Below are 24,120 nucleotides of genomic sequence, written 5' to 3' on the forward strand. Positions count from 1 at the left end.
ATCAACTGGTTCTCTAAGGGAACAATCTCCACATCCAAAAGTGTAATCTTTGTTTTGCTGAATTGAACTGAAAACTTTATATCTTCATGTCGTGAATTCATCCATTCATGGAACGACATCAGCTTCATCTGGCTCCCCTGCCACAGGCACCAGATGGAGCTACCTTTTTCTTTGAGGTGCCTTTCCTTGGATCTGATTTCCCCAAAGATTCAGATGATGAAGTTTCTCAAAAGGTGGTACAACGATTCCTCAGACGGTCCCTGGTATGTGGTGAGAGCTCTATGGAGGTATCGTTATACAACCTTTTCAGAAACGTCATCATCTGAATCTTCGGGGGAATCAGATCCAAGGGAAGGCACCTCAAAGAAACAGGTAGCTTTTTTAGACAGAGGCACACAGAAACCGAAAGCGAGATTCAAACCACCATGGGAAATGCGAACCCAGAACCAGTATTAACAAGTCATAGAAACATAGAACATCAAACTTTGTGATAGCTATTAAGTGCTATGACCGGTTTAAACAACATGATAGAGTTGTCGAAAATATGAATACTACATCTCCCACAATGCAGCATACAGGTCCATCAAAGAACCACACTTGTAGTCACAGCAACATTGTCCCAACTACATTTCCCACAGATCTAAATGGGGGCCATATTTAGGCGACACCATTAGAAAATGCCTCTTGCTAGCCTGTGAAAACAAGACAAGAGCAGACAAGGACAACGTTTTTTTAAAAAAAAGCCACATTTAAAATGAGGTAAGCCGATTCTGGAGAGATAATAGAGAATGCGACTAAGCAAACTGAACGAGAACTAAGAGCCAACGGTTAACCACGCTCTGAAATTCTTTTTCAGAACTGCGAGCTAATCGGCTGTTGGTGACCTTTCTAAAAGAGAAGAAGCTATGGGCGCAAGTGCTTCTCGCTAAGGTATGCTCAGAAATAAAAGTAGCGTTGATAGCTCAAATATGCCCCAAAAGCCTAGCTAATAGAGTCTGTCTCCCACAGCACTTGGCCAACAATAACGGATTTAATACAAAGCGACACTATGAGCGGCTGCTCACAGAAATACTCTGCATTCAGGTACGCTCAAAGTTTATATTTACGAATCAGAATAATAGTGAGCTATGTTTATTTCTTGCCGAAATATGTGAGTAACACGAACATATTTCTCACAGAATCCTGTACAAGCATTTTTGCCATGCAAACAGTAACAGAAACAAGCAGGAATGATACTGTTAAAACAAAAGGTAGGAAACAGCATAAATAACTCATAGCCCTATAATAAACAAACCCAGGCACGATTTCTGACAAGTGTTTTTGCTTTTAAACAGAAAACACACCGTCTAGGTGTACATATCTCCTGTTGATGCAATAAGTTTGTGAGAAGAACATCACTCTTCAGGTATACTCAATCACGTAAAGAGATATTGATATAAAACAAAACTGTGAAGTGGATGAGAATAATAGGGAGCCCCATCAATAAATCATAATTTGTTGTCTTGTACATCCATTTCAGAAAATACCATCGCTTTTAAACTCAAGAGCCCTGACAAGAGTCCCTGTACTCATTGCCCGGGATTCGAAACGTGTTGGCATATGATAACAACATAGAGGAATGACAAATTGAATTCCAGTCTGTAAATTGAGAGCATTTCCCTACTATAGACATTAAAGTGTTCCCTGTGTGATTTTTGATACCTGATTTAGACATTCTTAGATAGTCTAGGATCAGCATTTTTAGTACACCGCTTAAGTTGCTGTAAGAGCATTTATGTATTGGATGTTTTTATGTGATTCATTTCTGATTGTTCCTTTGTATTATTTATGTGTATTCACAATGTGCACAATGATTGTCCTATGAATGGATGGAATTTGGATATAATTAGACCCTTGTCTTTTTCATGTTGGAATAAACAGCAAAAAACGAAATTGTCTTAAATAAAAAGGTATAAATAAAATACCCGATCAAACAAAAAGCAATGTGTTTAACCATAATGTGAATTCAAATCACTTTCACAAATAAAGTAAGCTTAAGGCTCATTTTCCTTGTTTAATATAAATTTCTAAAAGTGGACTTTTTCAGAATTGTGACTTAAAATCTGACTTTACTATTAGAGAGGATTTCAAAATACAGCTTCTCAGATACCAAACTTTCTTACATGCCTCCAATCAAACATAAGCACTTATTAAATGTAATAACATAACTCAATGTTATCCTATGGGAGAGGTAGCCTTCATAATAGTCAAAAACAAATCTGTGACTTTTTTCTTACCAGGACATGCAAAACATAAAAGTACATGTTCAACTTTTTAAATGCACTGCACCCTGCCCTATGGGCTGTTTAGGTCCTACTTTAGGGTTGACATGTATGTATTAAAAAGAGAGGTTTAGGCTTGACAAAGGGGTTATTTTGCCAAGTTGAATTTGGCAGTTTACAACTGCACACACAGGCTGCAGTGGCAGGCATGGGGAATGTTTTTAATGTCTACTTAATTGAGTGGCACAATAAGTGCTGCAGGCCCACTAGTAGCATTTAATTTACAGGCCCTGGATATATAGTATACCACTTGACTAGGGACTTATAAGTAAATTAAATATGCCATTGAGGTGTAAGGCAATGTTATTATGTTTTAGGGAGTGAGCACAAGCACTTTAGCACAGGTTAACAGTGGTTAAGTGCACAGAGTCCTGTGGCCAACAAAAACGAAGTCAGAAAAATAGGAGGGGTGAAAGCAAAAAGTTTGGAAGTGAACCTACGGAGAGGGCCAAGTTCAACGAGCAGGGACTACTACACAGTGTAAAGTTGGCAAACAAAAAGACTTGCAGTATACAGTAACCCACTCAGTTTGAGTGTTGCTGAATGGTTGAAATTATACGGAAACACTTTTTGCACCAATTATAAATTAGATGTTGGGCACAATTGTGGAAGGTCCCCACCTTTTACCCTTGAACATTCCTTAAAGTATTAATGGTAACAATTTGTATGGTCATCAATATGAGAAGAGCAGATTACTCTGCTGTTTGACCAACCACAAAAACCATCAACACACATTCTTACCTATTCCCAGAGGAGCCAGAATTAACAAAGCCAATCGGCCTGGCCTTGACAAGCTGATTGGATGCTTTATTATTATTATTATTATTATTATGTTTTATCACAAGCACTTATGTCAAAACTAAAAATAAAAAAAGGAATTAAGCTGTGAGCAAAATGCCTGTGCTGTATGATTGCAATAAACAATTAAAATTTAAAAAACATTCACCAATGCAGCTGTATTACTAGATATGTTTTATTAAATACCAAGCCATTCAGTTGCATCATGCATTTTATTATCATTATTTTTTGTGAAGGGGTCAAAAATAACATCTAACTCAGCACTTAAACATGGCTTGAATAATTTATATCAGCAGTTTCTGGAAAGAGTGCAGACAAAATAAATATTTCAACTTAATATAAAAAGATTAATATAATAATAAACACACTGAACCACCTTTGTCACCAATGAGAAAAAGTGTTCTAACAATGTGCCCAGGTTTTGCGCCATCATTCAGAGAGCTGCCCTGTGCTATGGTGGGTGGAAACAATACTTGAATGACCGTTTACCAGACCAATGGATGAAGCCTGTTGACCAAAAGCTCCTCTGTGTATGCGTACTTTGTATACCTTTTGGGGCACAGAAAAGACTGACGGGACAGTTAAAGTTGTCTCAAAGGCCACACCTAAGAATGAGAAGAAAAAGTCGTCCAGGGGCAAACCGGTGGAATAATGGTATTTTCCTCAGTTTTTTTGCCCTTGACATTCCCAGGGAACTTGGAATGAGGGATTAGAGTGTTGTAGACTGCGCAGTGGGGGGCACGGTGTTAAAATGGTTCTCCTCCTTTCTGAGAGATCATAGGCAGGAAGTCTGGAACCTGCCTTTTTCCTCCCCTATGCCTCATATGAAGGTAGGCGTACCCCAGGGTTCGATCCTACTTTTTAATTTATACATGGCTCCTCTCACCCCCTTGGTTGAAGAGGCTGGTGCCACAATTATATCCTATGCTGATGACACCTAGCTGTCGTTCACCTGTAAAAAGGGAGAGGTCTTTGATGGGGACAAAATCAAGAACTGCCTGAGAACGGTTTACTCTTGGTTTAGTCTAAACCAGCTCCAATGCAATTCTGCTAAATCAGAAGTTATCCTTTTTGGAGCTCTGGACCCAGAAGTCTGGAGGCAGTGGTGGCCATCTGATATATCCCCCCCCCCCACAGACCTCCGTGGGAGTAGCTAAAAATCTAGGGGTAAAAATGGACAACTCACTGGACATGAAGACCCAAGTTCAATCAGTGGTTGGCACCTGCTATGGCACCCTGAAAATGCTCCGAAATTTTTTACCTTTCTTGTCACTCTCCCATAGAAGGACGGTGGTGCAGGCCCTTATCACCTCAAGTCTGGACTACGCGAATGTCCTCTACCTGGGTCTTCCAGAATACCTACTGAATAAACTCCAGGCTGTGCAGAACGCGGCCGCTAGAGCCATTCTCATGTTGGGCCCTAGAGCCCACATTTCTCCCCATCTCAAGAACTTACATTGGCTCCCTATTCGCCGCAGAATTCAGTTCAAAGCCCTGACATTGGCTTTCAAAGCCTTGCATGGCGCTGGAGCAAACTACATTAGGAGAAGAGTGAGCCCTAAGATCCTCTTATCAACACCTGATGAGCGTGCCTAAATTCGATCGCTCCCGTCGAGCCAGCCGCTCTTTTCAAGTTCAGGTTGCACACCTGTGGAATAAACTCCCAATGGCAATCAGGGAACTGTCTGACATCTGGCCTTTCAGGAAACAACTTAAAACATGGCTGTTCCAGCAGTAATCCTCTCCCTTGTTGTCTGTGAGTGTGCTCCACTCTTCCTACTTCGCCCTTTCCGCTAGCGCCGGGACACTCTATTGAGTAGTTGTGCGCTCTACAAATACGCAATAACATAACATAACATATCAAACTTGTTACACAGTATAGAACAGACTCACATGGCGCTATATACGGCATAAATGTACATAAAGTGAGCCCTTCCCAGGACATTATGTGGGTGACTTACATTGCAAAGCATCAAAGAGGTGTTTAACCCCTTCCAGGCTGATGACGAGCTCAGCTCGTCATGAGCGTAACCTGCCGTGCGCTCATGACGAGCTGAGCTCGTCATGTAACGCGGTATTTTTAAAATTACCGCGCACAGCGGGAAAAGCCGCCGCAGCGATGCGGTTAATTATACAATGGGGGCATATTTATGATGGCCTTGGGTAAGTTTGCATAACGCAACGTGGTACATACACGACGCAAAGCTCAAAGTCATATTTATGAAACCACACAAAGCCACTTTGCATGGCTTTAAATAGCTTCTTAAATATGGAGAAATGTAATTCAGGGTAAATCGCTGAGTTACATTACATTGCGCAAGAGAGGCGATCCATGGGCACCGCGGTGGGTGCTACCATGCACATCCCATGTTTTTTTACAGATTCTCAGACTTACCAAACCTGGTGGACCTGGGAATGGGCCAAAAAGATACGCCACCCCAGATAAGGCGTAACGAGGAGAAATATCTGTATTTCTCCTTGTTTTTTCACCTTTCTATATGTGCTGTATTCTGCTTCACGCACAGATAGAGGGAAACACCGCTATGGATTGTTCTTGTGCAGGAAGTTGCCCCTTCCAGCACTCAAACAATCCTGCCTACAGCACAGGCACCATTGCACCATGGGGCAGGGGTGCCTGCTTTGGAGCTAGGCTGCCAAAACTGCACCACTGCAGGGGGAAAGGGTAGGAATGCACTGCATTGGATAAATACGGTGCATGCCTGTGTCGCAGGGCATCGCAGCACGGTCATTTGCGCCACACTTCCAATAAATATGGCCCTAGGTATTCATAAACTTTTAAATGCTATGGTCCTTGAGAAAGGAGGAAGAATGTGAGTTTTCTCTGATTCTCAGAATTATTTCCCAAAAAAAGGGGCGCTGGGATGGCAATCCTGTAAAGTAGAGTTGTTATCAATAGCAAGCCCTGGAACTGGACTGCACTTAAGTATTCTTTTGTAGGAAGAAATCAAATCACATGCAAGAGACATTAATCCAGGTGCAGCAGGCACAGGTGAAAGGGGGGAGGCGGTAGAGCGGGGCGGGGGTGGAGTTGACAGACAACGGGATAGGTAAAATTAAATAAAACAATTAAAACCTCTTACCTAAATGCTTTTATTATTTGTAAATTTTATTTTACCTATCTCAGACTCCCCCCACACCACCCGCCCGCCCCAGAACCCCACACCAGCCCCGCCCCATCGCTCTAACCAGTGCCGGCCACGCCTGCGGTAATCACACAAGAAGAATGAACAAACAATACACTGAACACATAAAACATCACTGAAATCAATAACCCATCCAAACGCCTCAAGTTGAGGTATGCAGTGTGTAAAGTCCAATCCAGAACACATATAAAGTAGATACAATTTATTTATTTTAAGTTGATCTTCACACCTCAGCCTCCCAGACTAGGCTTCAGGTCTGGCTCCAGTACAACTGTCCTTCCACTTAAATCAATACATTCTACTCAACAGTCCAGGGAGCACAGAGATCTATCACAAGAATGACATAAGCAGGAGAATCTCACAAAGTCTAAGATTCTTACAATGGCTGGTTTAAGTACAGAATACCACACAATGTTCTGTAACTCATGAGTTCTAATCCAAGCAGGGCTGACCAAGACCTCCCTTCTTCAAAGGTCGGTAAATTGAGTACTGTGAAATTTGATGATAGTGAAATCTGTTAGTTACCCACACTTCGATTCGTTTTTGGAATGTTATATACCATTCAGTTGGCTCATGCTTGTCATAAATCGATTTTTTTGTCACATTGTCATGAACTACACACAGGGCTGTGCAACATCCCTACACATTATGTGAAACCTGACCATGGTGGTGTGCTGGGTCTGGTCACAGGCATATGTTCTTGTGATGTGTATTTCCTGTTAACTGAATAATCTAATTACAGGTTTACAGAGCGAAGGCCATTAAAAGTCATGAGATTTTGTAGGAGAGATTAAATAAACACATTTTTATTTAGCAATTCATGTTCTTAACATTTTAAAACTAATGATAAAATAAAGAAACATAATTTATACCTACAACGGAAATTGATTAAAGTTGATAGCACAATTAATCTTTATTTCCCTTTTGACACGTTAGCCATTCAACCTGACCTACAAAACGATAAATATTTAACCAAAAGCAACCTTGAATAAACACAGTCCACAGCTTTTACAAGCTTTCTGCAAATATCATTAGTAGAAACCAGGCAGGACTAATAGAATAGTTTCTTTAATTCTCTGCACACGATGCTTGTTAAAGACAACTTTAGTTGATCTATGTGTACACTGTGCAGGAACAAATAAAACGTGCCAAGGCCTCCTACTCCAACTCACTAAGATGACAAGAGAAGCAGACATCACCATATACTAATGGTATTTTGTAGGTACAAGAGCTAGTCTATTTTGAATGTATAATGCTGCTATTCACAGCTTTTGGCGAAAAGATGCAAACATTTTTTAAACCCATATTTTTACAAAAATGTATTCCAACATGCTAAGACGAACTGATGCAGGGCTTAAACACTATGGGGCATGGGTACAAGCCCCTATCGCCACCACAATGTAACTTTTACTGACGTTGTGGTGGCGATAGGGGCTGCGCCTTATGTACAAGGCAGCGTTAGGCCACTTAACCCTGCCTTGTACCTAAGGCCCCCTTTCACGCTTTGGTTAGCGTGAAAGGGGTGGGCAGTGGGTGCTGCGGTGGGTGCTCCACCGCAACTCCCATTCATTTTGACGCTGCTCCCTATATACAAGGGTGGCTTACTTAGGAGGCAGCGTCAAAATGAAGACCAGGTAAATCCTGGTCTCAGGTTGGCAAAACGAGGAGAAATGCATTATTTCTCATCAATTTTGCTTTTTCCATGTGTGCTGCCTTGTGCAGCACACATGGAAAAAGCAAAATGCCATGATTTGTTTATGTGCAGGAATGTGTCCCTTCCTGTTCATAAACAAACCTTAAAAAATTCCATTTTGTCACTTTCATGTTTGCTGCATGAAGTAGCACACATGAAAGTGACAGAATGACATTTTAGGATTGTTTATGTGCAGGAAGGGGGACCTTCCTACACATAAACAATCCTCCTCTGCACACAGACACCCTTGCACTATGGTGCTCAGTGAAAGGGTGCGTGCATTGCTGCTAAGTTGCAAATTTTAGTGCCATCGTAAGGGGAAACGCAAGCCTGCACCACAATCTTGTAAATATGGTGCAGCCTTGCGTTTCAGAAGTGGCGGAGCGCGGCGTTAAGCCATTTCCTTGTACATATTCCCTTATGGGGCTTATTTACAAGAAATTGGAGCTTCTGTACAGATGCGCCGAACCCTTGCGCCACAATGGAGGCGTCATATTTTTGATACGGAGCTCCATGGCGCAAGGATTGATAAATGCGTCAGAAATGTTGACGCTTCTGTCAGCGCAAAAGTCACACATTGCTGGAGATGTGTCACAAGCATGACACAACTCCAGCAATGAATGGGGGGCATATCCTTATACACTGCGTCACTCCTTAAGCCTGCTCCAAGCAGGCGTAGGATTTTGACGCAGTGACGAACTAGAAGTGGCACAGTGAAATGTTGTAGATTTCTCTTCATCACTTCTACCAGGCTTTCCTGCGTGGGAACGCCTACCCTATATACATATGACACAGATATAATGTGGTGCAGGGCTTTACAAAGTGACGCATCTCCCTAGATGCGTCATGTTGTAAATGGGCACAACGTGGCACATTGTTTACCCCACTACTTCACCACAAAAAGTGACGCAACAGCCGTGCAAAAGTGTTGCAAGAGGCTTGTAAATCTGCCCCAGACAATTTTCCTGAACTGGCATGCTTCTCCAAATTTCTCAGTATGGATTTTAAGAGACTAAGGGAAATATTTACAAGAACCTGACGCCACTGTAGTGTAAATGTTTTGACGTTACGGCGGCTTTGTTTTTATCGCCTTATTTACAAATTGCCACTAACTGCGGTTAGCGGCACTTTTCCAGCATAAACGTTAATTTTCAAGATCGCCACTACAGGCAGTGGGACTTAACAAAAATGAGATGCAAGGGGGCCAATCCTGTGCAAAACCTGCTGCTAACCCCACTTCGCAATATTTACAATTAAATTTCCGTCCGGCGATAACCCCTCAAAACTGCCACAAAGTCCAGTTAGAGGCAGTTTTTTATGACCAGAAAATAACTGGTCTTAAAATTGGTGCAAACAATCGGGGCCTAATTTCAGAGGTTTTGGTGCTGGATAGCTGTGGAAGGAATTTTGCTGCGCTGCCCTGTAACAAAACAAAAGGGCAGGAATGCACACTATCAATAAGATAGGGAGCGTTCCTGGGCCACTTTCATGAAAAGTGTTGCATCGCTGTGACAAAACAGCACTGCAACACTTTTCACTGCGCCCTTCTTGCGACACCATGGATACGCCGCATTCACTGTATGGCGCTCCATGGCACAATTAATGACAGATACGTCTGTGTCACAAGCATGACGCAATTCCAGCAATGCATGGGGCCAGCCTATCCCTATGCCACTGTGTCACCCTTACGCCTGCCATGAGGCAGGCGTAAAGTTCTGATGCAGTGGTGTCCTAGAATTGTTGCAGTGAAATCTGATGGACTGCCATGCACCAATGCAGGCACCCTTGTACCATGGTGCTGCGGAGTTGATTGATGTTGTGCAGGAAGGGACACCTACCTGCACAAAACCTATCAATTCTGGATATTTCCTTTTTTTCCTCGTGGTGTGCTTTGACAGCAGATTTGAAAGTTGTGTGAATATTATGAGGTATTGTTGTGGCTCCATCTCTTCTCAAGACGTCTGCAGGGGCGTCTGGACTAGTGGAGGGTGGGAGTGAACCACTTAGCCTTCTTGGAGTGCTGTTTGCCTGTTTTTTTTTCTTGAGGGGTGCCAGGGTTTAGGCCCAGTTGGAGATCCATTGGTGGAGGTTGCACGCTGCGATGTTTGCGTCTGTAAGCATTGGCGGACTAGTGGTGCTGAGGGAGTTGACGAGAAGTTCTTTGGTGGCCTTGATCCAGCAGCGATGGGGGGCGATGATGTCCGTGGTGTATGGTGGGCGTGATGAAGGCGTGATGTATACAATGATGGTCAGTCCAGGAGACTTCTGTGGTGTGGTTGTAGTTGAAGTTCCCGCTCGTGGAGAAGACGGGCTTGAGAGTGACTCCAATTATGTGGGTTGGTGCAGTGACTAGCTGCTTGAGTCCAATGTGGGTGAGGTTCCCCAGGAGGGGGGGTGATGTTCCGGTCACTGAGGTAGTCCAGGTGGAAATTGAGGTCTCTGAGTAGGATGTAGTTGGTGGATGGGAGAGCCTGGGGTGCAATAAGTCCTAAAATGGCATTGGTGAATGGGGGTTCATGGCCCGGGGGGCCTGTAGAGGAGGGTGCCGCAGAGGGTGGTGTTGGGGGTAGTCCTGATCTGGAAGTGGAGGTGTTCCATGTTCACCCTTGGGTCATTAGAGTGCGTGGTTAGTCGGAGTGTGCTTTTGTAGACAATGGCAATGCCTCCTCCTGGACGGTCATGGTGGTCCCTGCAGGTGATTTTGTGGCCATCGGGGATGGCGATGGCAATTGATCCCGGGTGGGGAACTCCGCTCCGCCAGCGGAGTTTACAGAGTTTTGCCTACTCTGCGCTCCATTAAGAACGTGGAGTTCAGGCAAAACTCCGACTCCGAGGCGGAGCGGAGTTAGCCAGCCCCTACACTCTCCCTAATTTCATTATAAAAATTAAAAAAGGCACTTACCTGTACGCAAGGCATACTACGTAGGGGTGACCGTGGATGAGGACAGCATTGAGGCAGAGGAGAGAGAGAGACCATGGCGAGGAGGAGGCAGCACGGAGACGCCACAGCAGGTAAGTGCCTTTTTATTTTTTATAATTAAATTAGGGAGGGTGAAAGGGAACGGGGCGGAGTTCTACGGAGTTGTTTTCCAACTCCGTGGAACTACGTGTAGCCTGGGCTTAATGGCAATGTCCGGTCCAGAGCAGAGGTTGGTCCAGGTTTCTGTGAAGAAGACGATGTCTGAAAAGGTGGCATCAAGGAGGTCCCAGACTTCTGGGCGGCAAGAGACGCTGGTGTGCTGATGTGACAGGAGGTGCGTTTGCAGTTTCGGCAGGCGCAGGGTGCAAGGGTATTCTTCGGTGATGCTAGATGGCAGGCGGCGTGGCATCCAGGGTTGAGAGTGAGGAGGGTGCTGGCATTGTAGCGGTGGAGTGTCTGAGAGGCAGTGTCCCTGGTGCTGGGCATGGCACAGGGGCAGACAGAGGAAGACTGACTTGCCTTTCTGCGCACCAGTGGCACGCCCTATGTGCATCACCAACAGTGTCTTCCATTAAGTAGTGCTTCAAGGGGCTGGACAGCTGGGAGGCGGGAAACACGGAAAAAGACACTGGCGGGGTGGGGATGCAGCTGATTGCAGATACAACAAGGGAGAGGATAGGGAAAAAAGAACTGTAAAAAAAAGCAAAGGAACAACAAAGCAAAGATTATAAAAAAAGACAAAGGTAGAAAAGCAATGGAGAAGAGCATAAAGAGGAACAGGAAAAGCAGAAAAGAGGGGCAGGAGGGCAGTCAAGCTCGTGTGCAATAGCTAAAATGTAAAGATCTACAAAAACTACTTTTGAAAACATCTGATTTGGACCTAGAACAACATTCCCATATCCATCAGGACCTGCAATTTATGAAAGAGTTGAAGACTCACCGCTTTAAATAACACTACATCACAATGCAGTTGTTTGGTCCTCGTCACCTCTAAAGTTCGATGCCCAAGGTTTCTAACAATGCTGTTGTCCAATGGGCAATTCGTATCCACACAAATGGTGTTAAGATCGAATTCTGTTTCTTCTATGTTAAAGACAAGGGATGTGTAAAAACAAAAGATCTTTTACCATGCTTCCTATCCAATATGAAAACTGGGCTTGGCGCTGGTGTACTAATAGGATCAAGAACCTAAGCGGCATATTTACCAAAGTTTTGCGTCACCCTTGCAGCACACAAGATGACGAAAGTGTGACGTAAAACCTAGATAAGATTTACCAAGCCACGCAAGGCCACCTTGGTTGGACCCTTGGAGATTGGTAAATCTGGAGGCGTTCCATGGGTGTAGGATGGGTTTTCTCACTCATAAACCCTTAGATTTGGATGTATGACAGTACAACGCGGTTGTTTTCAACGTGGTACTCTACATCGCAGAGATTACAACGCAAGTTGGAGGGCGCAGATTTAGGAATCTTATAATTTTATATTCCAACACCAGTCCCCGTAACAGTAGGGAAGGTGTTGGAATATAAAATTACAAGATTCCTTATCCCACAGCGCCATCCAGCGCAAGTCGTAGTAACGACTTGCGTTGTAATAGCAGCGTGGTGAAGGTCGTGCGTTGTAAACAATGCGTTGAAAACGACGTTTCCCCTTGGATTTTGGCACAGTCCCAGATTTACCATGAGTGTAAAACCTAGGGATGTGTCAAAATGCTATGCATTCCCAGGGGAGGTGAACGAGGAAACATTTCATTAATTCTCTGGTTTATTCCTCTTTCTGCGTGTGCTGCATTCTGCAGCATTGGCACTTTTGCACCATAATATTCTAGTTTAAAGCTAGCTCAGTCATAGTCCCACACATGGCACAGGTCTGCTAACAAACTGTGCAGCTGGTTTATTTACTCACTCAATTCTCTCTCTCCCTTTGTGATTTTATGAGTATTCTCGGCCATCTGGTAACCATACCTGTCATGTAGGCCTTATATGTGTCTCACACACTACTCTCGAGGCAACTTACTATGTTAAACTGCATGAAGTCTGCAGTCTTAACTTGGAGCTCCTTTACGAGATCTGATTGGGTGAGCAATTGCCTCTCAATAGTCCACTTATTACATAAATGTTTTCTCTTCACTTATATTTCTATAGGGCACCATGAATCGGGAGAAAGGCTGGCACATACTTGACCTAATTGAATTGATCTACACATCTCCGATCTACAAACCAATGATCAAGCCTGGATCTGTGCCCATACTTCATGCTGTGAAATTAATGTACTTTCTGTTGTCCCATCCTAATTCTTCATACATCAATAAGATCTTGGGGGCATATCAGCAAGGAACGGCGATGAATAACACAAAGCGCGCTTAGCGCTTTGTTATTCATCGCCGTCTATCTCTGGAATTTATCGTCCCAGTAGCGCGTTATCAACAATGCGTTGCTCCAGGGCAATACAAATTCCAGAGATAGTGGGGGAAATCGCCGTTTTGCAGGGAACATCAAGGGTTTTCCAGTGATGTTCCCTGCAACAGGGCGATAGCCTTGCTGATACGACCATGTGGTCCTATCAGTAGAATCTACTCCCTATGTTAGGGGTGGCTAAGTCAAGAATTTAGCAGACGTTTTCTCCAAAAACGAATGTCTGCTAAAATGCTAGGGCATCCTTGCTGATAGCGTGAAGCCGCGCTATTGATGTCCTGACATGCAGTGTATGTCAGGAATGCCCACTTTGCATCTCATTAGAGATGCAAAGGTAGACGTAGTGCAAAAGGGTGTTAACATGCGAATATGCACGTTATCACCCTCTTGCTGATAGGGCGATGGTTTTATCTCCGCTTTTCTGGCTTTTAAAGCCTAAAAAGCGGAGATAAAGCCCATGCTGATATGCCCCATGGTCTTCTAGAATATTCTTTAGCCACTTTGTCCTATTAGGGGAGTTTGCATGCTGCTAAAGGGTAGATCAGTCTAATGTATTATTCATTACAATATTAAAATTTCCCCTGCAGACAAATGGAGGCCTATAGTCCAGAAATGTATTGAATAACTACCACATAGGTTCTGGATCATCAACTTTTGGGCCATAATACTAGGGGTGGGTGGAACTTCCAGAATTTGACTCTGCGAAATTCCGCAAAGTTACATGAAAACTCAGCAAGATTCCATGTAGTTCTGTGAAAGGGTCGAAAATGCATTTTGCTCTGCAATTTTAGCATCAGTATTGCATTCTGAGCTGAGAAATCACTGAGACCGGCACCACTCAGTCCACAAGCATGCAGCCATTATCTTTTTTCCTGCTCCTGCTGCCTAGCTTTAATCCTACTTCTGGAGATCCACCCCCATCTGATCACCAACTTTCCTAGTCCTACCTTGTCTTACATTTTTTTATTACTGTCTGACTTTCCCTGTGTGTATTTACGTGTGTGTTTTTTGTGACTTTTTAGTATTTTGTTTTTTGTTTTCCTTTCATGATGTATCCTCCTTCTTCCTTCCCATTCCCATCCCCGTCTGATTCCCTCTTCCATCCTCCATCCGAACTCCCATCCTGGTGAGTCCACCATGGCAGCAGAAGGAGGCAGCACCACCAGCACCCCCTCTGCGTGATGCAGACGTGAAGGAATGCAGTTCTGCACCATCTTCAGCAATCAAGTGGGAATCCGCTCCTATTTAAAACCCAGTTCTCAGTTCTCAGGTCGCTTATTACTTGCCTTCTTTTTGGTATACCAAAGAGCAGGAAGTGCATGGGTGAATCCCCTTGCAAACCCTGGCTGCTTCAAAACCACTTTCCAAGTTTCTCACTTGATATTTTACTGTGGCCTTATTACTCAGTCATAACATGGTACTATTCCCTTTGAGGCGCAAAGAAGGCACATGGTGCACAGTGAATGCAAGTTGAAGTTTGAGAAAGATAAAACATTGAATGACTGAGTAATGACAAATTAGCAGTAATGGAGCATTATGGATGATGTATGTTCTTCCTAGAGAGAGATCAGAGTTTTGTCTAGTTTTGACTCATGGAAAGGTAGCGCAGAGTGTTAATGTGCCTGCTGCAAAGAACATGTGCCATGCAGATCACAAAGTGCACATAATGTAAATAGGTCAGTGGGTTACTGCTTTTGTCAGAGAGATCCTTTTGTTACTTGCAGTTTATAAGTTAAACATAGAACCGTGAGCTATTAACTGTCACCTAAGAGCTGCATGCAAACTGCAAGGTATTAGAGAGTTATGATTTTTCCCCAGTCTTTGATTATCCTAATGTTGCAAAAAGTGTTCATTTGGATAGAAATCAATTCTGATTATTTAAGAGAACCCCAACCATGGTATTACATTTTAAATTCTGAGTTTGTGTTTCTCCAGACCAATCACTATTAAACTATGCTGCTTACTAGTATGGTTGTCATGTGACTCCTTCACCTTGCAGTCCTTTGTTTTATGTAAAATTTCCTATACAGTGATTTACACACATATGAATGATTGTCACTGGGTAGTGTGTGATGCAAAGTGTTATGACACCCTTCAATGGTATCAAATTAAATGCATCTGAAACACAGTGTGATTATGAAATCTTGAGGGGGCACTGTTAAAGGTTGGTAGTGAAGGAATCGATGGCGGAAGTGGTCATTGGGGGGCACCAACATACAATAATGCACAGGGTGCCACCAGCGCTAAAGCCGGCGCTGCCCTTGAGGCCAGTCCGCCTCACCCATTGCTACCTCCATTGGCTGTGTTTCACCAGTAGTAGCTGCAACTCGCCAAGCATCGGCAATGCAGGATTTGCACGCACACCAAACTAAGTTCACAAACTTCACGGTCTCTCTGCTTCATGCAAAAGCACTTTTAACATGTGCTGCCTGCTTTGGGGCCACTGGAATTATGCAGCAAATGAGTATACAATTATGCCGCAGTGTTGGCTAAATTATGCAAGAAAAAAAGGCTGCAGCGTAATGCAACATATTTTCTGATATTTTATTATTTTGACATTTACACATGCTAACAGTCTTTGGAAAGATTTTGCCTTATTAGTGCCAGTGTGTTAGACCTGACACCTTTTGGCGTGGTTCTTCCCCCATCTTTTTGCCTCTGACTCATGTGTTTTGATGCTGTGCTGGATTTCGTTTTTGCTGATTTAGATGCTTTGGACACTCTGCCACTGCTGATCAGTGTCAGAGTGTAAGCGCTCCCTCTGTAAATTGTGATATTGATTGAATATACCTGATTGGCATATTTGTATCACCACGAAGTCCCTAGTAAAGTGCACTGTGTGTGCCAGGGCTGGTGATGACAGATGCTACTAGTGGGCCTGCAGCGCAGATTGCGCCACCCACATGAGTAGCTTTAAAATGGTGACTCAGGCCTGCCAGCGCAGAGCCTGTGTGCAGTCAGTGACTGCCATGTCAGCCTGGCCAGTGTCCCCACTGGCTAGGCCTAACCCTTCCCTGTCTGTGCACATCAGTCACCCCTATGGAAGGCTCAAGGTACCCCCCTGGGCAGGGTGCCGTGTATGGATAAGGTAGAGCATGTACTAGTGCAGGTAATATGCTCTGGTAGTGGGCTGCAGCCAGTTTATGCGCTCACTGCTGTAAGGCTATCTGCTCCATAGAGTAACATGGAGGAGGCTGGGCCCATGTGATACCAGCCTATCTTCCCATAGGAACAAGATGGGACATAAGTGAAAGATATCCCTGAACTCAGAATTTAATGACACATCTTTTAGTGAAGGGTGTTTTTAAATCCTGTGTTGGAGAATAGCACTTTTAGAAAGTGGCTGTTCTCTTGTCTAAACCTTTCTGTGTGCCTGGGTTTGTGGAATGCCTGCCTGGTCTGGATGTGACAGGGGGGGCTGCAGAGCCCCAGAGGAGAGGGTCGGAGCCAGCCCGGGGATGAAAGGGCACATCTGCCTGCCTGGGAGGTGGGAGGAAGGAATGCCTGATAAGTACTGGGCTGTGCCAAGGCCTACCTCCCCCATGTTAGCTCCCTCCTGATGTACAACGGACACCTCTGGCCCTGAAGCTGACAGGAAGAAGAAAACCAGAGACACCTCAGTGCTCTGCAACCCCCAGAACTGGTTTAGACTGGACCAAGGGCCTCCATGCACAAAGACTTCAAAGGACTTCAAAGACATTGAGGGGTATAAGGAAAGGACCCCTGACTACAGAAGTTTAGATTTTGAAATTCTGCAAGCAAGAAGGAACCTTTGCTGGAAGGAGGACAGCTAGAGAACTAAAGGAAGACTGCCTTGCTGTGTGCTCTAAGGGCTGACCTGTTCTACTGTCCAACTGGAAGCTAAGGAAGAGAAAGGGACTTTGCTGTGTGCTGTGACCCTGCCTACTTGAAACTGCCAAGACTCTGCTGTGTGCTGTGTCTACAACTGAATCTCCAAGGGCCTGAGAAGAGCTGGCCTCCTGTTGGGAACCCAGGGCTAAAGGTTCCTAAAACTGTCCCAGAAAACAGCTGCAAAATCGTGCTGTTGTGACCCGAGACGTGTGGTGCTTGACTGCGGGGCGTGAGGAGGAGATCGGTGTGCTCATCGGCACATTACCAGTGAGGGTCGGAGGCTTGTGGAGCCTCCCCTCGTGAAATACGCTCCAAGGTGGCGAGGAGGTCGAGAGGGGGGTCTAGTTGTGACCAGCGCCCTTGAAAACCCTTTGCCGCCAAATCACCACCTCGACCGGGGCCAGGAAACCCCCCCCCGTAACTTGCTCCGAGACCCAGGAGCTGCCGCGGCGAAGAACGAAGCCGCCGCGCTCCCATTGGTGGAGGGAGCCGAGCCCCCTCACTAACGCCGCGACGGGATTGGCCCGTGCGGCGCAGTGTCATCAGCAGGATCGGGCCGTGATTGGCCCGCGGAGCGTAGCGTCATCGGCGAGGCCGCGCTACCATTGGTTGGCGGCCTCACGCTCAGAGGGGCTCGTCTGAAGGGCCAACGGGATTGGCTGCCTGGGTCGAGGTGGCTAGAAGAGCCGAAGAACCTCCGTGATCACCGCCGGGCCGCGGGGAAGTGACCTGACCCCGCCGAGGGATTTTGTGGCGTCCCGCACCCCTGGCCAGCCGTCCCCCCCACAAGGTGAGCCTCACCGCCTCCCCCGCCGCTCGTTGGATTGTCGAGAGCGGGCGGGAGAGGAAAGGGGACCGGCCGGGGCGGGGGCGCGTGCAATCTGACCGGCCTGGTACGCCGGAGTCTCAGGAAGACGCGAGGCTGCCCCTGGGACGAGAAAGAGTCCCTGGGCCTCGCGAGTAAGCGCATTGACAGCGCTTGGAGCCCATAGCTAGAATCACACGTGGGCATTGCTTTAACTGCTCGTTTTGAGAGCGGATTGAGTAGAAATCAGGGGCATTATTTTTAGACCCCTGATCTGAGAGACTTGAGACTGTTTTGTTTTGATTCTGAGAACTGCCTATTTACAAGAACCATTAAGAATTAAGTGCAACCCTTAAGATAAAATGCTACGTTGTCTAAAGAAGTGATTATCACGCAACTGCTTCATTTACATGCTGAAACTAGATAAAGCTATATATTTTTATAAAATATACTTACCTGTGTGGTCTCAGTTTGTGGTGGATTGGGGATTATTGTTGTGTTAAGTGCAAATGTTATCCACATTGCCTCTGTTTAGCCTAGACTGCTCGCGCCATGCTACCTAGAGGGTGAGCAGGGGTTATCTCAGAGGGTTATTCCGTCACCCTGACTGGAAGTGGGGGTCCCTACTTGGGCTAAGGTACTTACCTCTGCCAACTAGAGACTCCCGGTTCTAACATTGGTGGCTCGCGGTGCGGATTTTGAACTAATAATTGCACTTGACCGGCAGTGATCTCTTGTACATCACTAGTCTAGTTTAGCGGCACAGGGTGCACAAGATTTTTTTTTTTTTTGGTGAAACCTTTTTAGTTTCAAAAGGGTAGGAAGCATCATGTCTCGGAAAGCGCCAAGCGTGAATGGAGACGTGGAAGTGGAATATGAAATCCAGGAGCTGTTAACCTATAACAAGGAGCAACTGAGAAAAGTCTGCAAACAGCTTGAATGCCCAGTGAGGGGCGGCGCAAATAAGGAAGAGCTACGGACAGCTCTGAGGGCCTGGTGGGAGGCCAAATATGGTGACCCGGAAGCTGCTACTGGAGAGGGAGACACACCGGAGAACGGGTTTTTGCCCAGTGAATTGCCAGTGAGGAAGCCAGGGTCTAGGACCGGCAGCGACCACTCCAGTAGGGTTATGTCTCCAGAGGAAATAGAGGAGAATCAGCGAGTTAGGGCCCATGAGATTGAGCTTTTGAAGCTCAGAGCGGAAGCCGATGAGAAGAGACTGCGCCTGGAAGTTGAGAAAGAGGCGCATGAGAGAGCGGCGCAGGAGAGAAGACATGCGCTCGCTTTGGAGGAGAAGAAGCTCCAATTGGCTCATGAGAGGAGCATGAAGGAGTTGGACATCAAATATAAAGAGAGGGTGTCCAGTTCTAATGGTGGCAGCGCACAACCAGTACAGGCGGGTAAGGTATACATACCAAAGGATCTGGTACAGAATTATCAGAGGGGTGAGGATATGTATGCGTGGTTCAGAGCGTATGAACTTGCCTTAAAGATGAATGAGGTGCCTGAGAAGAATTGGGGAGCAGGATTGTGGAAGCATTTTGAGGCCTCTGGGAGGGATGTTTTGGCACCCTTAGAAGCAAAGCATGCTTTATCCTACTCCGCCATGAAGGAGGCTTTGTGCCTCAGGTATGGGCTCACTGCTGAACAGTACCGCCAGAAGTTTAGGAACTTCAAGAAGCTTGATTCAAGTACTTGGGTGGAGTGTGTGAGTATGTACACGCGTGCACTGGAAGGTTGGATGAAGGGCAGCAAAGTTACTGATTATGTGGGGTTGTGTCACTTGATTAGTAGGGAGCACTTAAGTAGTTTGTGTGTCCCAGAGCTGCGCCAGCATCTTTTGGATAGCAAGTTAACTGATCCCAGTGAGCTTGCTAAAGAGGCGGACCAGTGGACTAGCACCAGGGTCCACAAGGGGGTGGTAAGTACCCCAGCCAAAGGTGGACAGGGTCCCCAGCAGAAGAGTGGGGGGGACACGGGTAATCAAAAGGAGTCTTCTAAAGGGCCCCAAAGTAGTTCCCAGGAGAAGGTGTCTCAACCCCCCAAGCCTAAGAAGTCCTGGCCCCATAAGGGCCCGCAGGACAAGAAGACCCTCACTTGCTATGCATGTAGGGAGGTGGGGCACATTGCTCCAAACTGTCCAAAGAAGAAATCTGCACCCACTGGTGCTCCAGCTCCAGCTCCGGCGTTAGCCAGTGTAGCTTTGGGAGGGGATTTGATTTCTAGTGGGGAGGAGGGGTTAGCTTTGATGACCCTTGTCTCTCTAGGAGACCAAGAGATGGCCCAGGAAACCTTGCTGCCCCAAAACACTAAGAAATTCGGGCAGAAGGTGACCATCAATGGACAGGTGGTGGAGGCTCTGAGAGACACAGGGGCCACCGTGACATCTGTTAGGTGTCGGTGGGTGTCTGAAGAGCAAATTATTCCCCAGGTACTCTGGCCTGTGGTGGCAGCTGACAGTTCAGTGCGCTACTGCAAGTTGGCAAAAGTTCCATTTGAATGGGGAGGAGTCTCCGGTATTTTGGAGATTGTTGTAAGTGATGCCTTGCCTGTAGATTGTCTATTAGGTAATGACCTGGAGAGCTCCCCATGGAAGGAGGTGGAGCACAGGACTCACTTGGAGATGTTGGGTTTGCCTGCGTGGATCTGTGTGTCCACCCGTGCAATGACAGCCAGAGAGGGCGGTCTAGCAGAACGGGAGCCTGGAACAATGGCCCAGGAACCTGCCAAGAGAAGAAGGGGTAGAGGGCGCGGGAAACCGGCCCCCACTGTTCCCACGGTCCAGGAGGAGGCAGACCCGGAAGGGGATGCCCTGGAACCTACAGGGGAGCAGGTGGCCGAACTAGGGGAATTACCTGAGCTGTCCCAGTGGCAGCAAGAGGGTGGTCCCTCCAGGGAGGAATTCTGCCAGGCTCAGAAGGAGTAACCTTCTCTCATTGGTGTGCGGCAGCAGGCTGCCGACCAGGCCGCAGGCCTGGGGTCTAAGGAGCATTTGATCTACTGGGAGGATGACTTACTTTATAGTGAGCCTAAGTTCGCTGAGCCCGGTGCAGCCCGTGTGCTGGTGGTACCGGAGCGCTTCAGGAACTTCCTACTGGGTCTGGCTCATGACGTGCCTCTCGCAGGACATCTGGGGCAAGACAAGACCCATTTCTACTGGCCCCAGATGAAGACACACGTCTCTGCCTTTTGTAAATCTTGCCAGACTTGTCAGGCCAGTGGCAAGAGTGGAGGGAAGCGCGTGGCCCCCCTCCAACCCTTTCCCGTGGTGAGCACCCCTTTTGAGCGGGTGGGCATTGACATCGTGGGGCCCCTGGATCCCAAGACAGCCCTAGGCAACAGGTTTATCCTGGTCTTGGTGGACCATGCCACTCGGTACCCGGAAGCCCTCCCGCTCAGGACAGTCACCGCCCCAGTGGTGGGCCGTGCCCTGATGGGGATCTTTTCCCGGGTGGGATTTCCGAGGGAGGTCGTCTCAGACAGGGGGACAAACTTCATTTCTAAGTATATGAAGTCCCTGTGGAGTGAGTGTGGGGTGACATACAAATTCACCACTCCTTACCACCCTCAAGGAAATGGTTTGGTTGAGAGATTCAACCGCACATTGAAGGGCATGATTATGGGCCTGGAAGAGCCCATGAGGCGGAAATGGGATGTCTTGTTGCCATGCCTGTTGTTTGCCTACAGGGAGGTGCCTCAGAAATACTTAGGGTTCAGTCCCTTTGAGTTGCTGTATGGCCACCCTGTCAGAGGGCCTCTGGCTCTGGTGAAGGAGGGGTGGGAGAAATCCCGTGGGAAAACCCCGCAGGATGTGTTCAGCTATGTGCTGGCCATTCGCAACCAGACCAAGCGCTTCAGGAAGCTCGCTCAAGAGAACCTAGAGGCTAGCCAGGAGGAAATGAAGTATGACCAGAACACTTCTCTGGTTGAGTTTCAACAGGGTCAGAAGGTGTGGGTGATGGCGCCAGTGGAGCCTTGTGCGCTCCACGACAAGAGTTCTGGGCCATATGAGGTGGTGGAGCGCAAGAGCGAGGTTACCTATTTGGTTAACCTGAAGACTCCCAGGCAGCCCCTGAGAGTGCTGCATGTGAACCGCCTCAAGCCCCACTTTGAAAGGACTGAAGTAACTATGCTCATGGCTACAGATGTTGGAGGGGAGGAGGATAGTGATCCTCTCCCTGACCTCCTGGCAGTCCAGGAGCAAGATGGGTCAGTGGATGGTGTGGTCCTCTCCCCCACCCTGACCCCAGAACAGCAGGAGGACTGTCGCCAAGTCTTGGGTCAGTTCGCCCCACTGTTCTCCCTGACCCCAGGTGTCACCAAGTGGTGCGTCCACGACGTGGACACTGAAGACAGCATGCCTGTGAAACAGAAGTTTTACAGGGTGGCTGACAAGGTCAGAGCTAGCATCAAGGAAGAAGTTTCCAAGATGTTGGCGCTTGGGGTTATTGAGCCCTCCAGCAGCCCCTGGGCTAGCCCAGTGGTCTTAGTGCCTAAGAAAGCTGCTACCCCCGGTGGCACCCCAGAACTTCGGTTCTGTGTGGACTACCGTGGGCTCAATGCGGTCACCAAGACCGACGCGCACCCCATCCCCAGAGCGGATGAGCTGGTGGATCGGTTGGGAGCTGCCCAGTACCTGAGCACTTTTGATTTGACTTCAGGGTACTGGCAGATTGCCTTAACTGACGGGGCAAAGGAGAGGTCAGCATTTTCAACACCAGAGGGGCACTTCCAGTTCCGTGTCATGCCCTTTGGGTTGAAAAATGCTCCCGCCACATTTCAGAGATTGGTCAACCAGGTACTGGCAGGGCTGGAGCAATTCAGCGCAGCCTACCTGGATGACATTGCTGTGTTCAGCTCCACTTGGGAGGAACACCTGCAGCACCTCACTGAAGTGTTGAAGGCTCTGCAGAAGGCAGGCCTCACTATCAAGGCCAGTAAATGCCAGATAGGGCAGGGATCTGTGGTGTACTTGGGACACCAGGTGGGGAGCGGCAAGGTGGCGCCCCTACAGGCAAAAATTGATACCATTCTGGCTTGGGAACCCCCCAAGACCCAGACTGAGGTGAGAGCCTTTCTAGGTCTCACTGGGTATTACAGACGGTTTGTCAAAGGCTATGGCACCATTGTGGCCCCTTTGACAGAGCTGACATCTAGGAATCAGCCCAGGAAAGTGAATTGGACTGAGGCCTGTCAAACTGCTTTTGACACCCTCAAAACTGCCATGTGCACAGCACCGGTGCTTAAGGCCCCGGACTTTTCCAGTGAGTTCATTGTGCAAACTGACGCTTCAGAGCAAGGCGTGGGAGCAGTACTCTCACAGATCAATGATGAGGGAGGAGATCAACTGGTGGCTTTCATTAGCCGAAGGCTAATCCCCAGGGAACAGAAATGGAGTGCCATCGAAAGAGAAGCTTTCGCTGTGGTCTGGGCTCTGAAGAAGCTGAGGCCCTACCTGTTTGGGACTCACTTCCGTGTTCAGACCGACCACAGGCCCCTCAGATGGTTAATGCAGATGAGGGGTGAGAATCCGAAATTGTTGAGGTGGTCCATTTCCCTACAGGGGATGGACTTTACGGTGGAGCACCGCCCTGGTACAGAACACGCCAATGCTGACGGTCTGTCCAGATTCTTCCGCCTTAGTGATGAGGACTCCCAAGAGGTTGGGTAGTTCTCCCCACTTTCAGCTGGAGGGGACACGTCTTAGACCTGACACCTTTTGGCGTGGTTCTTCCCCCATCTTTTTGCCTCTGACTCATGTGTTTTGATGCTGGGCTGGATTTCGTTTTTGCTGATTTAGATGCTTTGGACACTCTGCCACTGCTGATCAGTGTCAGAGTGTAAGTGCTCCCTCTGTAAATTGTGATATTGATTGAATATACCTGATTGGCATATTTGTATCACCACGAAGTCCATAGTAAAGTGCACTGTGTGTGCCAGGGCTGGTGATGACAGATGCTACTAGTGGGCCTGCAGCGCAGATTGCGCCACCCACATGAGTAGCTTTAAAATGGTGACTCAGGCCTGCCAGCGCAGAGCCTGTGTGCAGTCAGTGACTGCCATGTCAGCCTGGCCAGTGTCCCCACTGGCTAGGCCTAACCCTTCCCTGTCTGTGCGCATCAGTCACCCCTATGGAAGGCTCAAGGTACCCCC

The sequence above is a fragment of the Lissotriton helveticus genome, chromosome 10 (assembly GCF_964261635.1).
Source record: "Lissotriton helveticus chromosome 10, aLisHel1.1, whole genome shotgun sequence".
NCBI classification, from domain to species: Eukaryota; Metazoa; Chordata; class Amphibia; order Caudata; family Salamandridae; genus Lissotriton; species Lissotriton helveticus.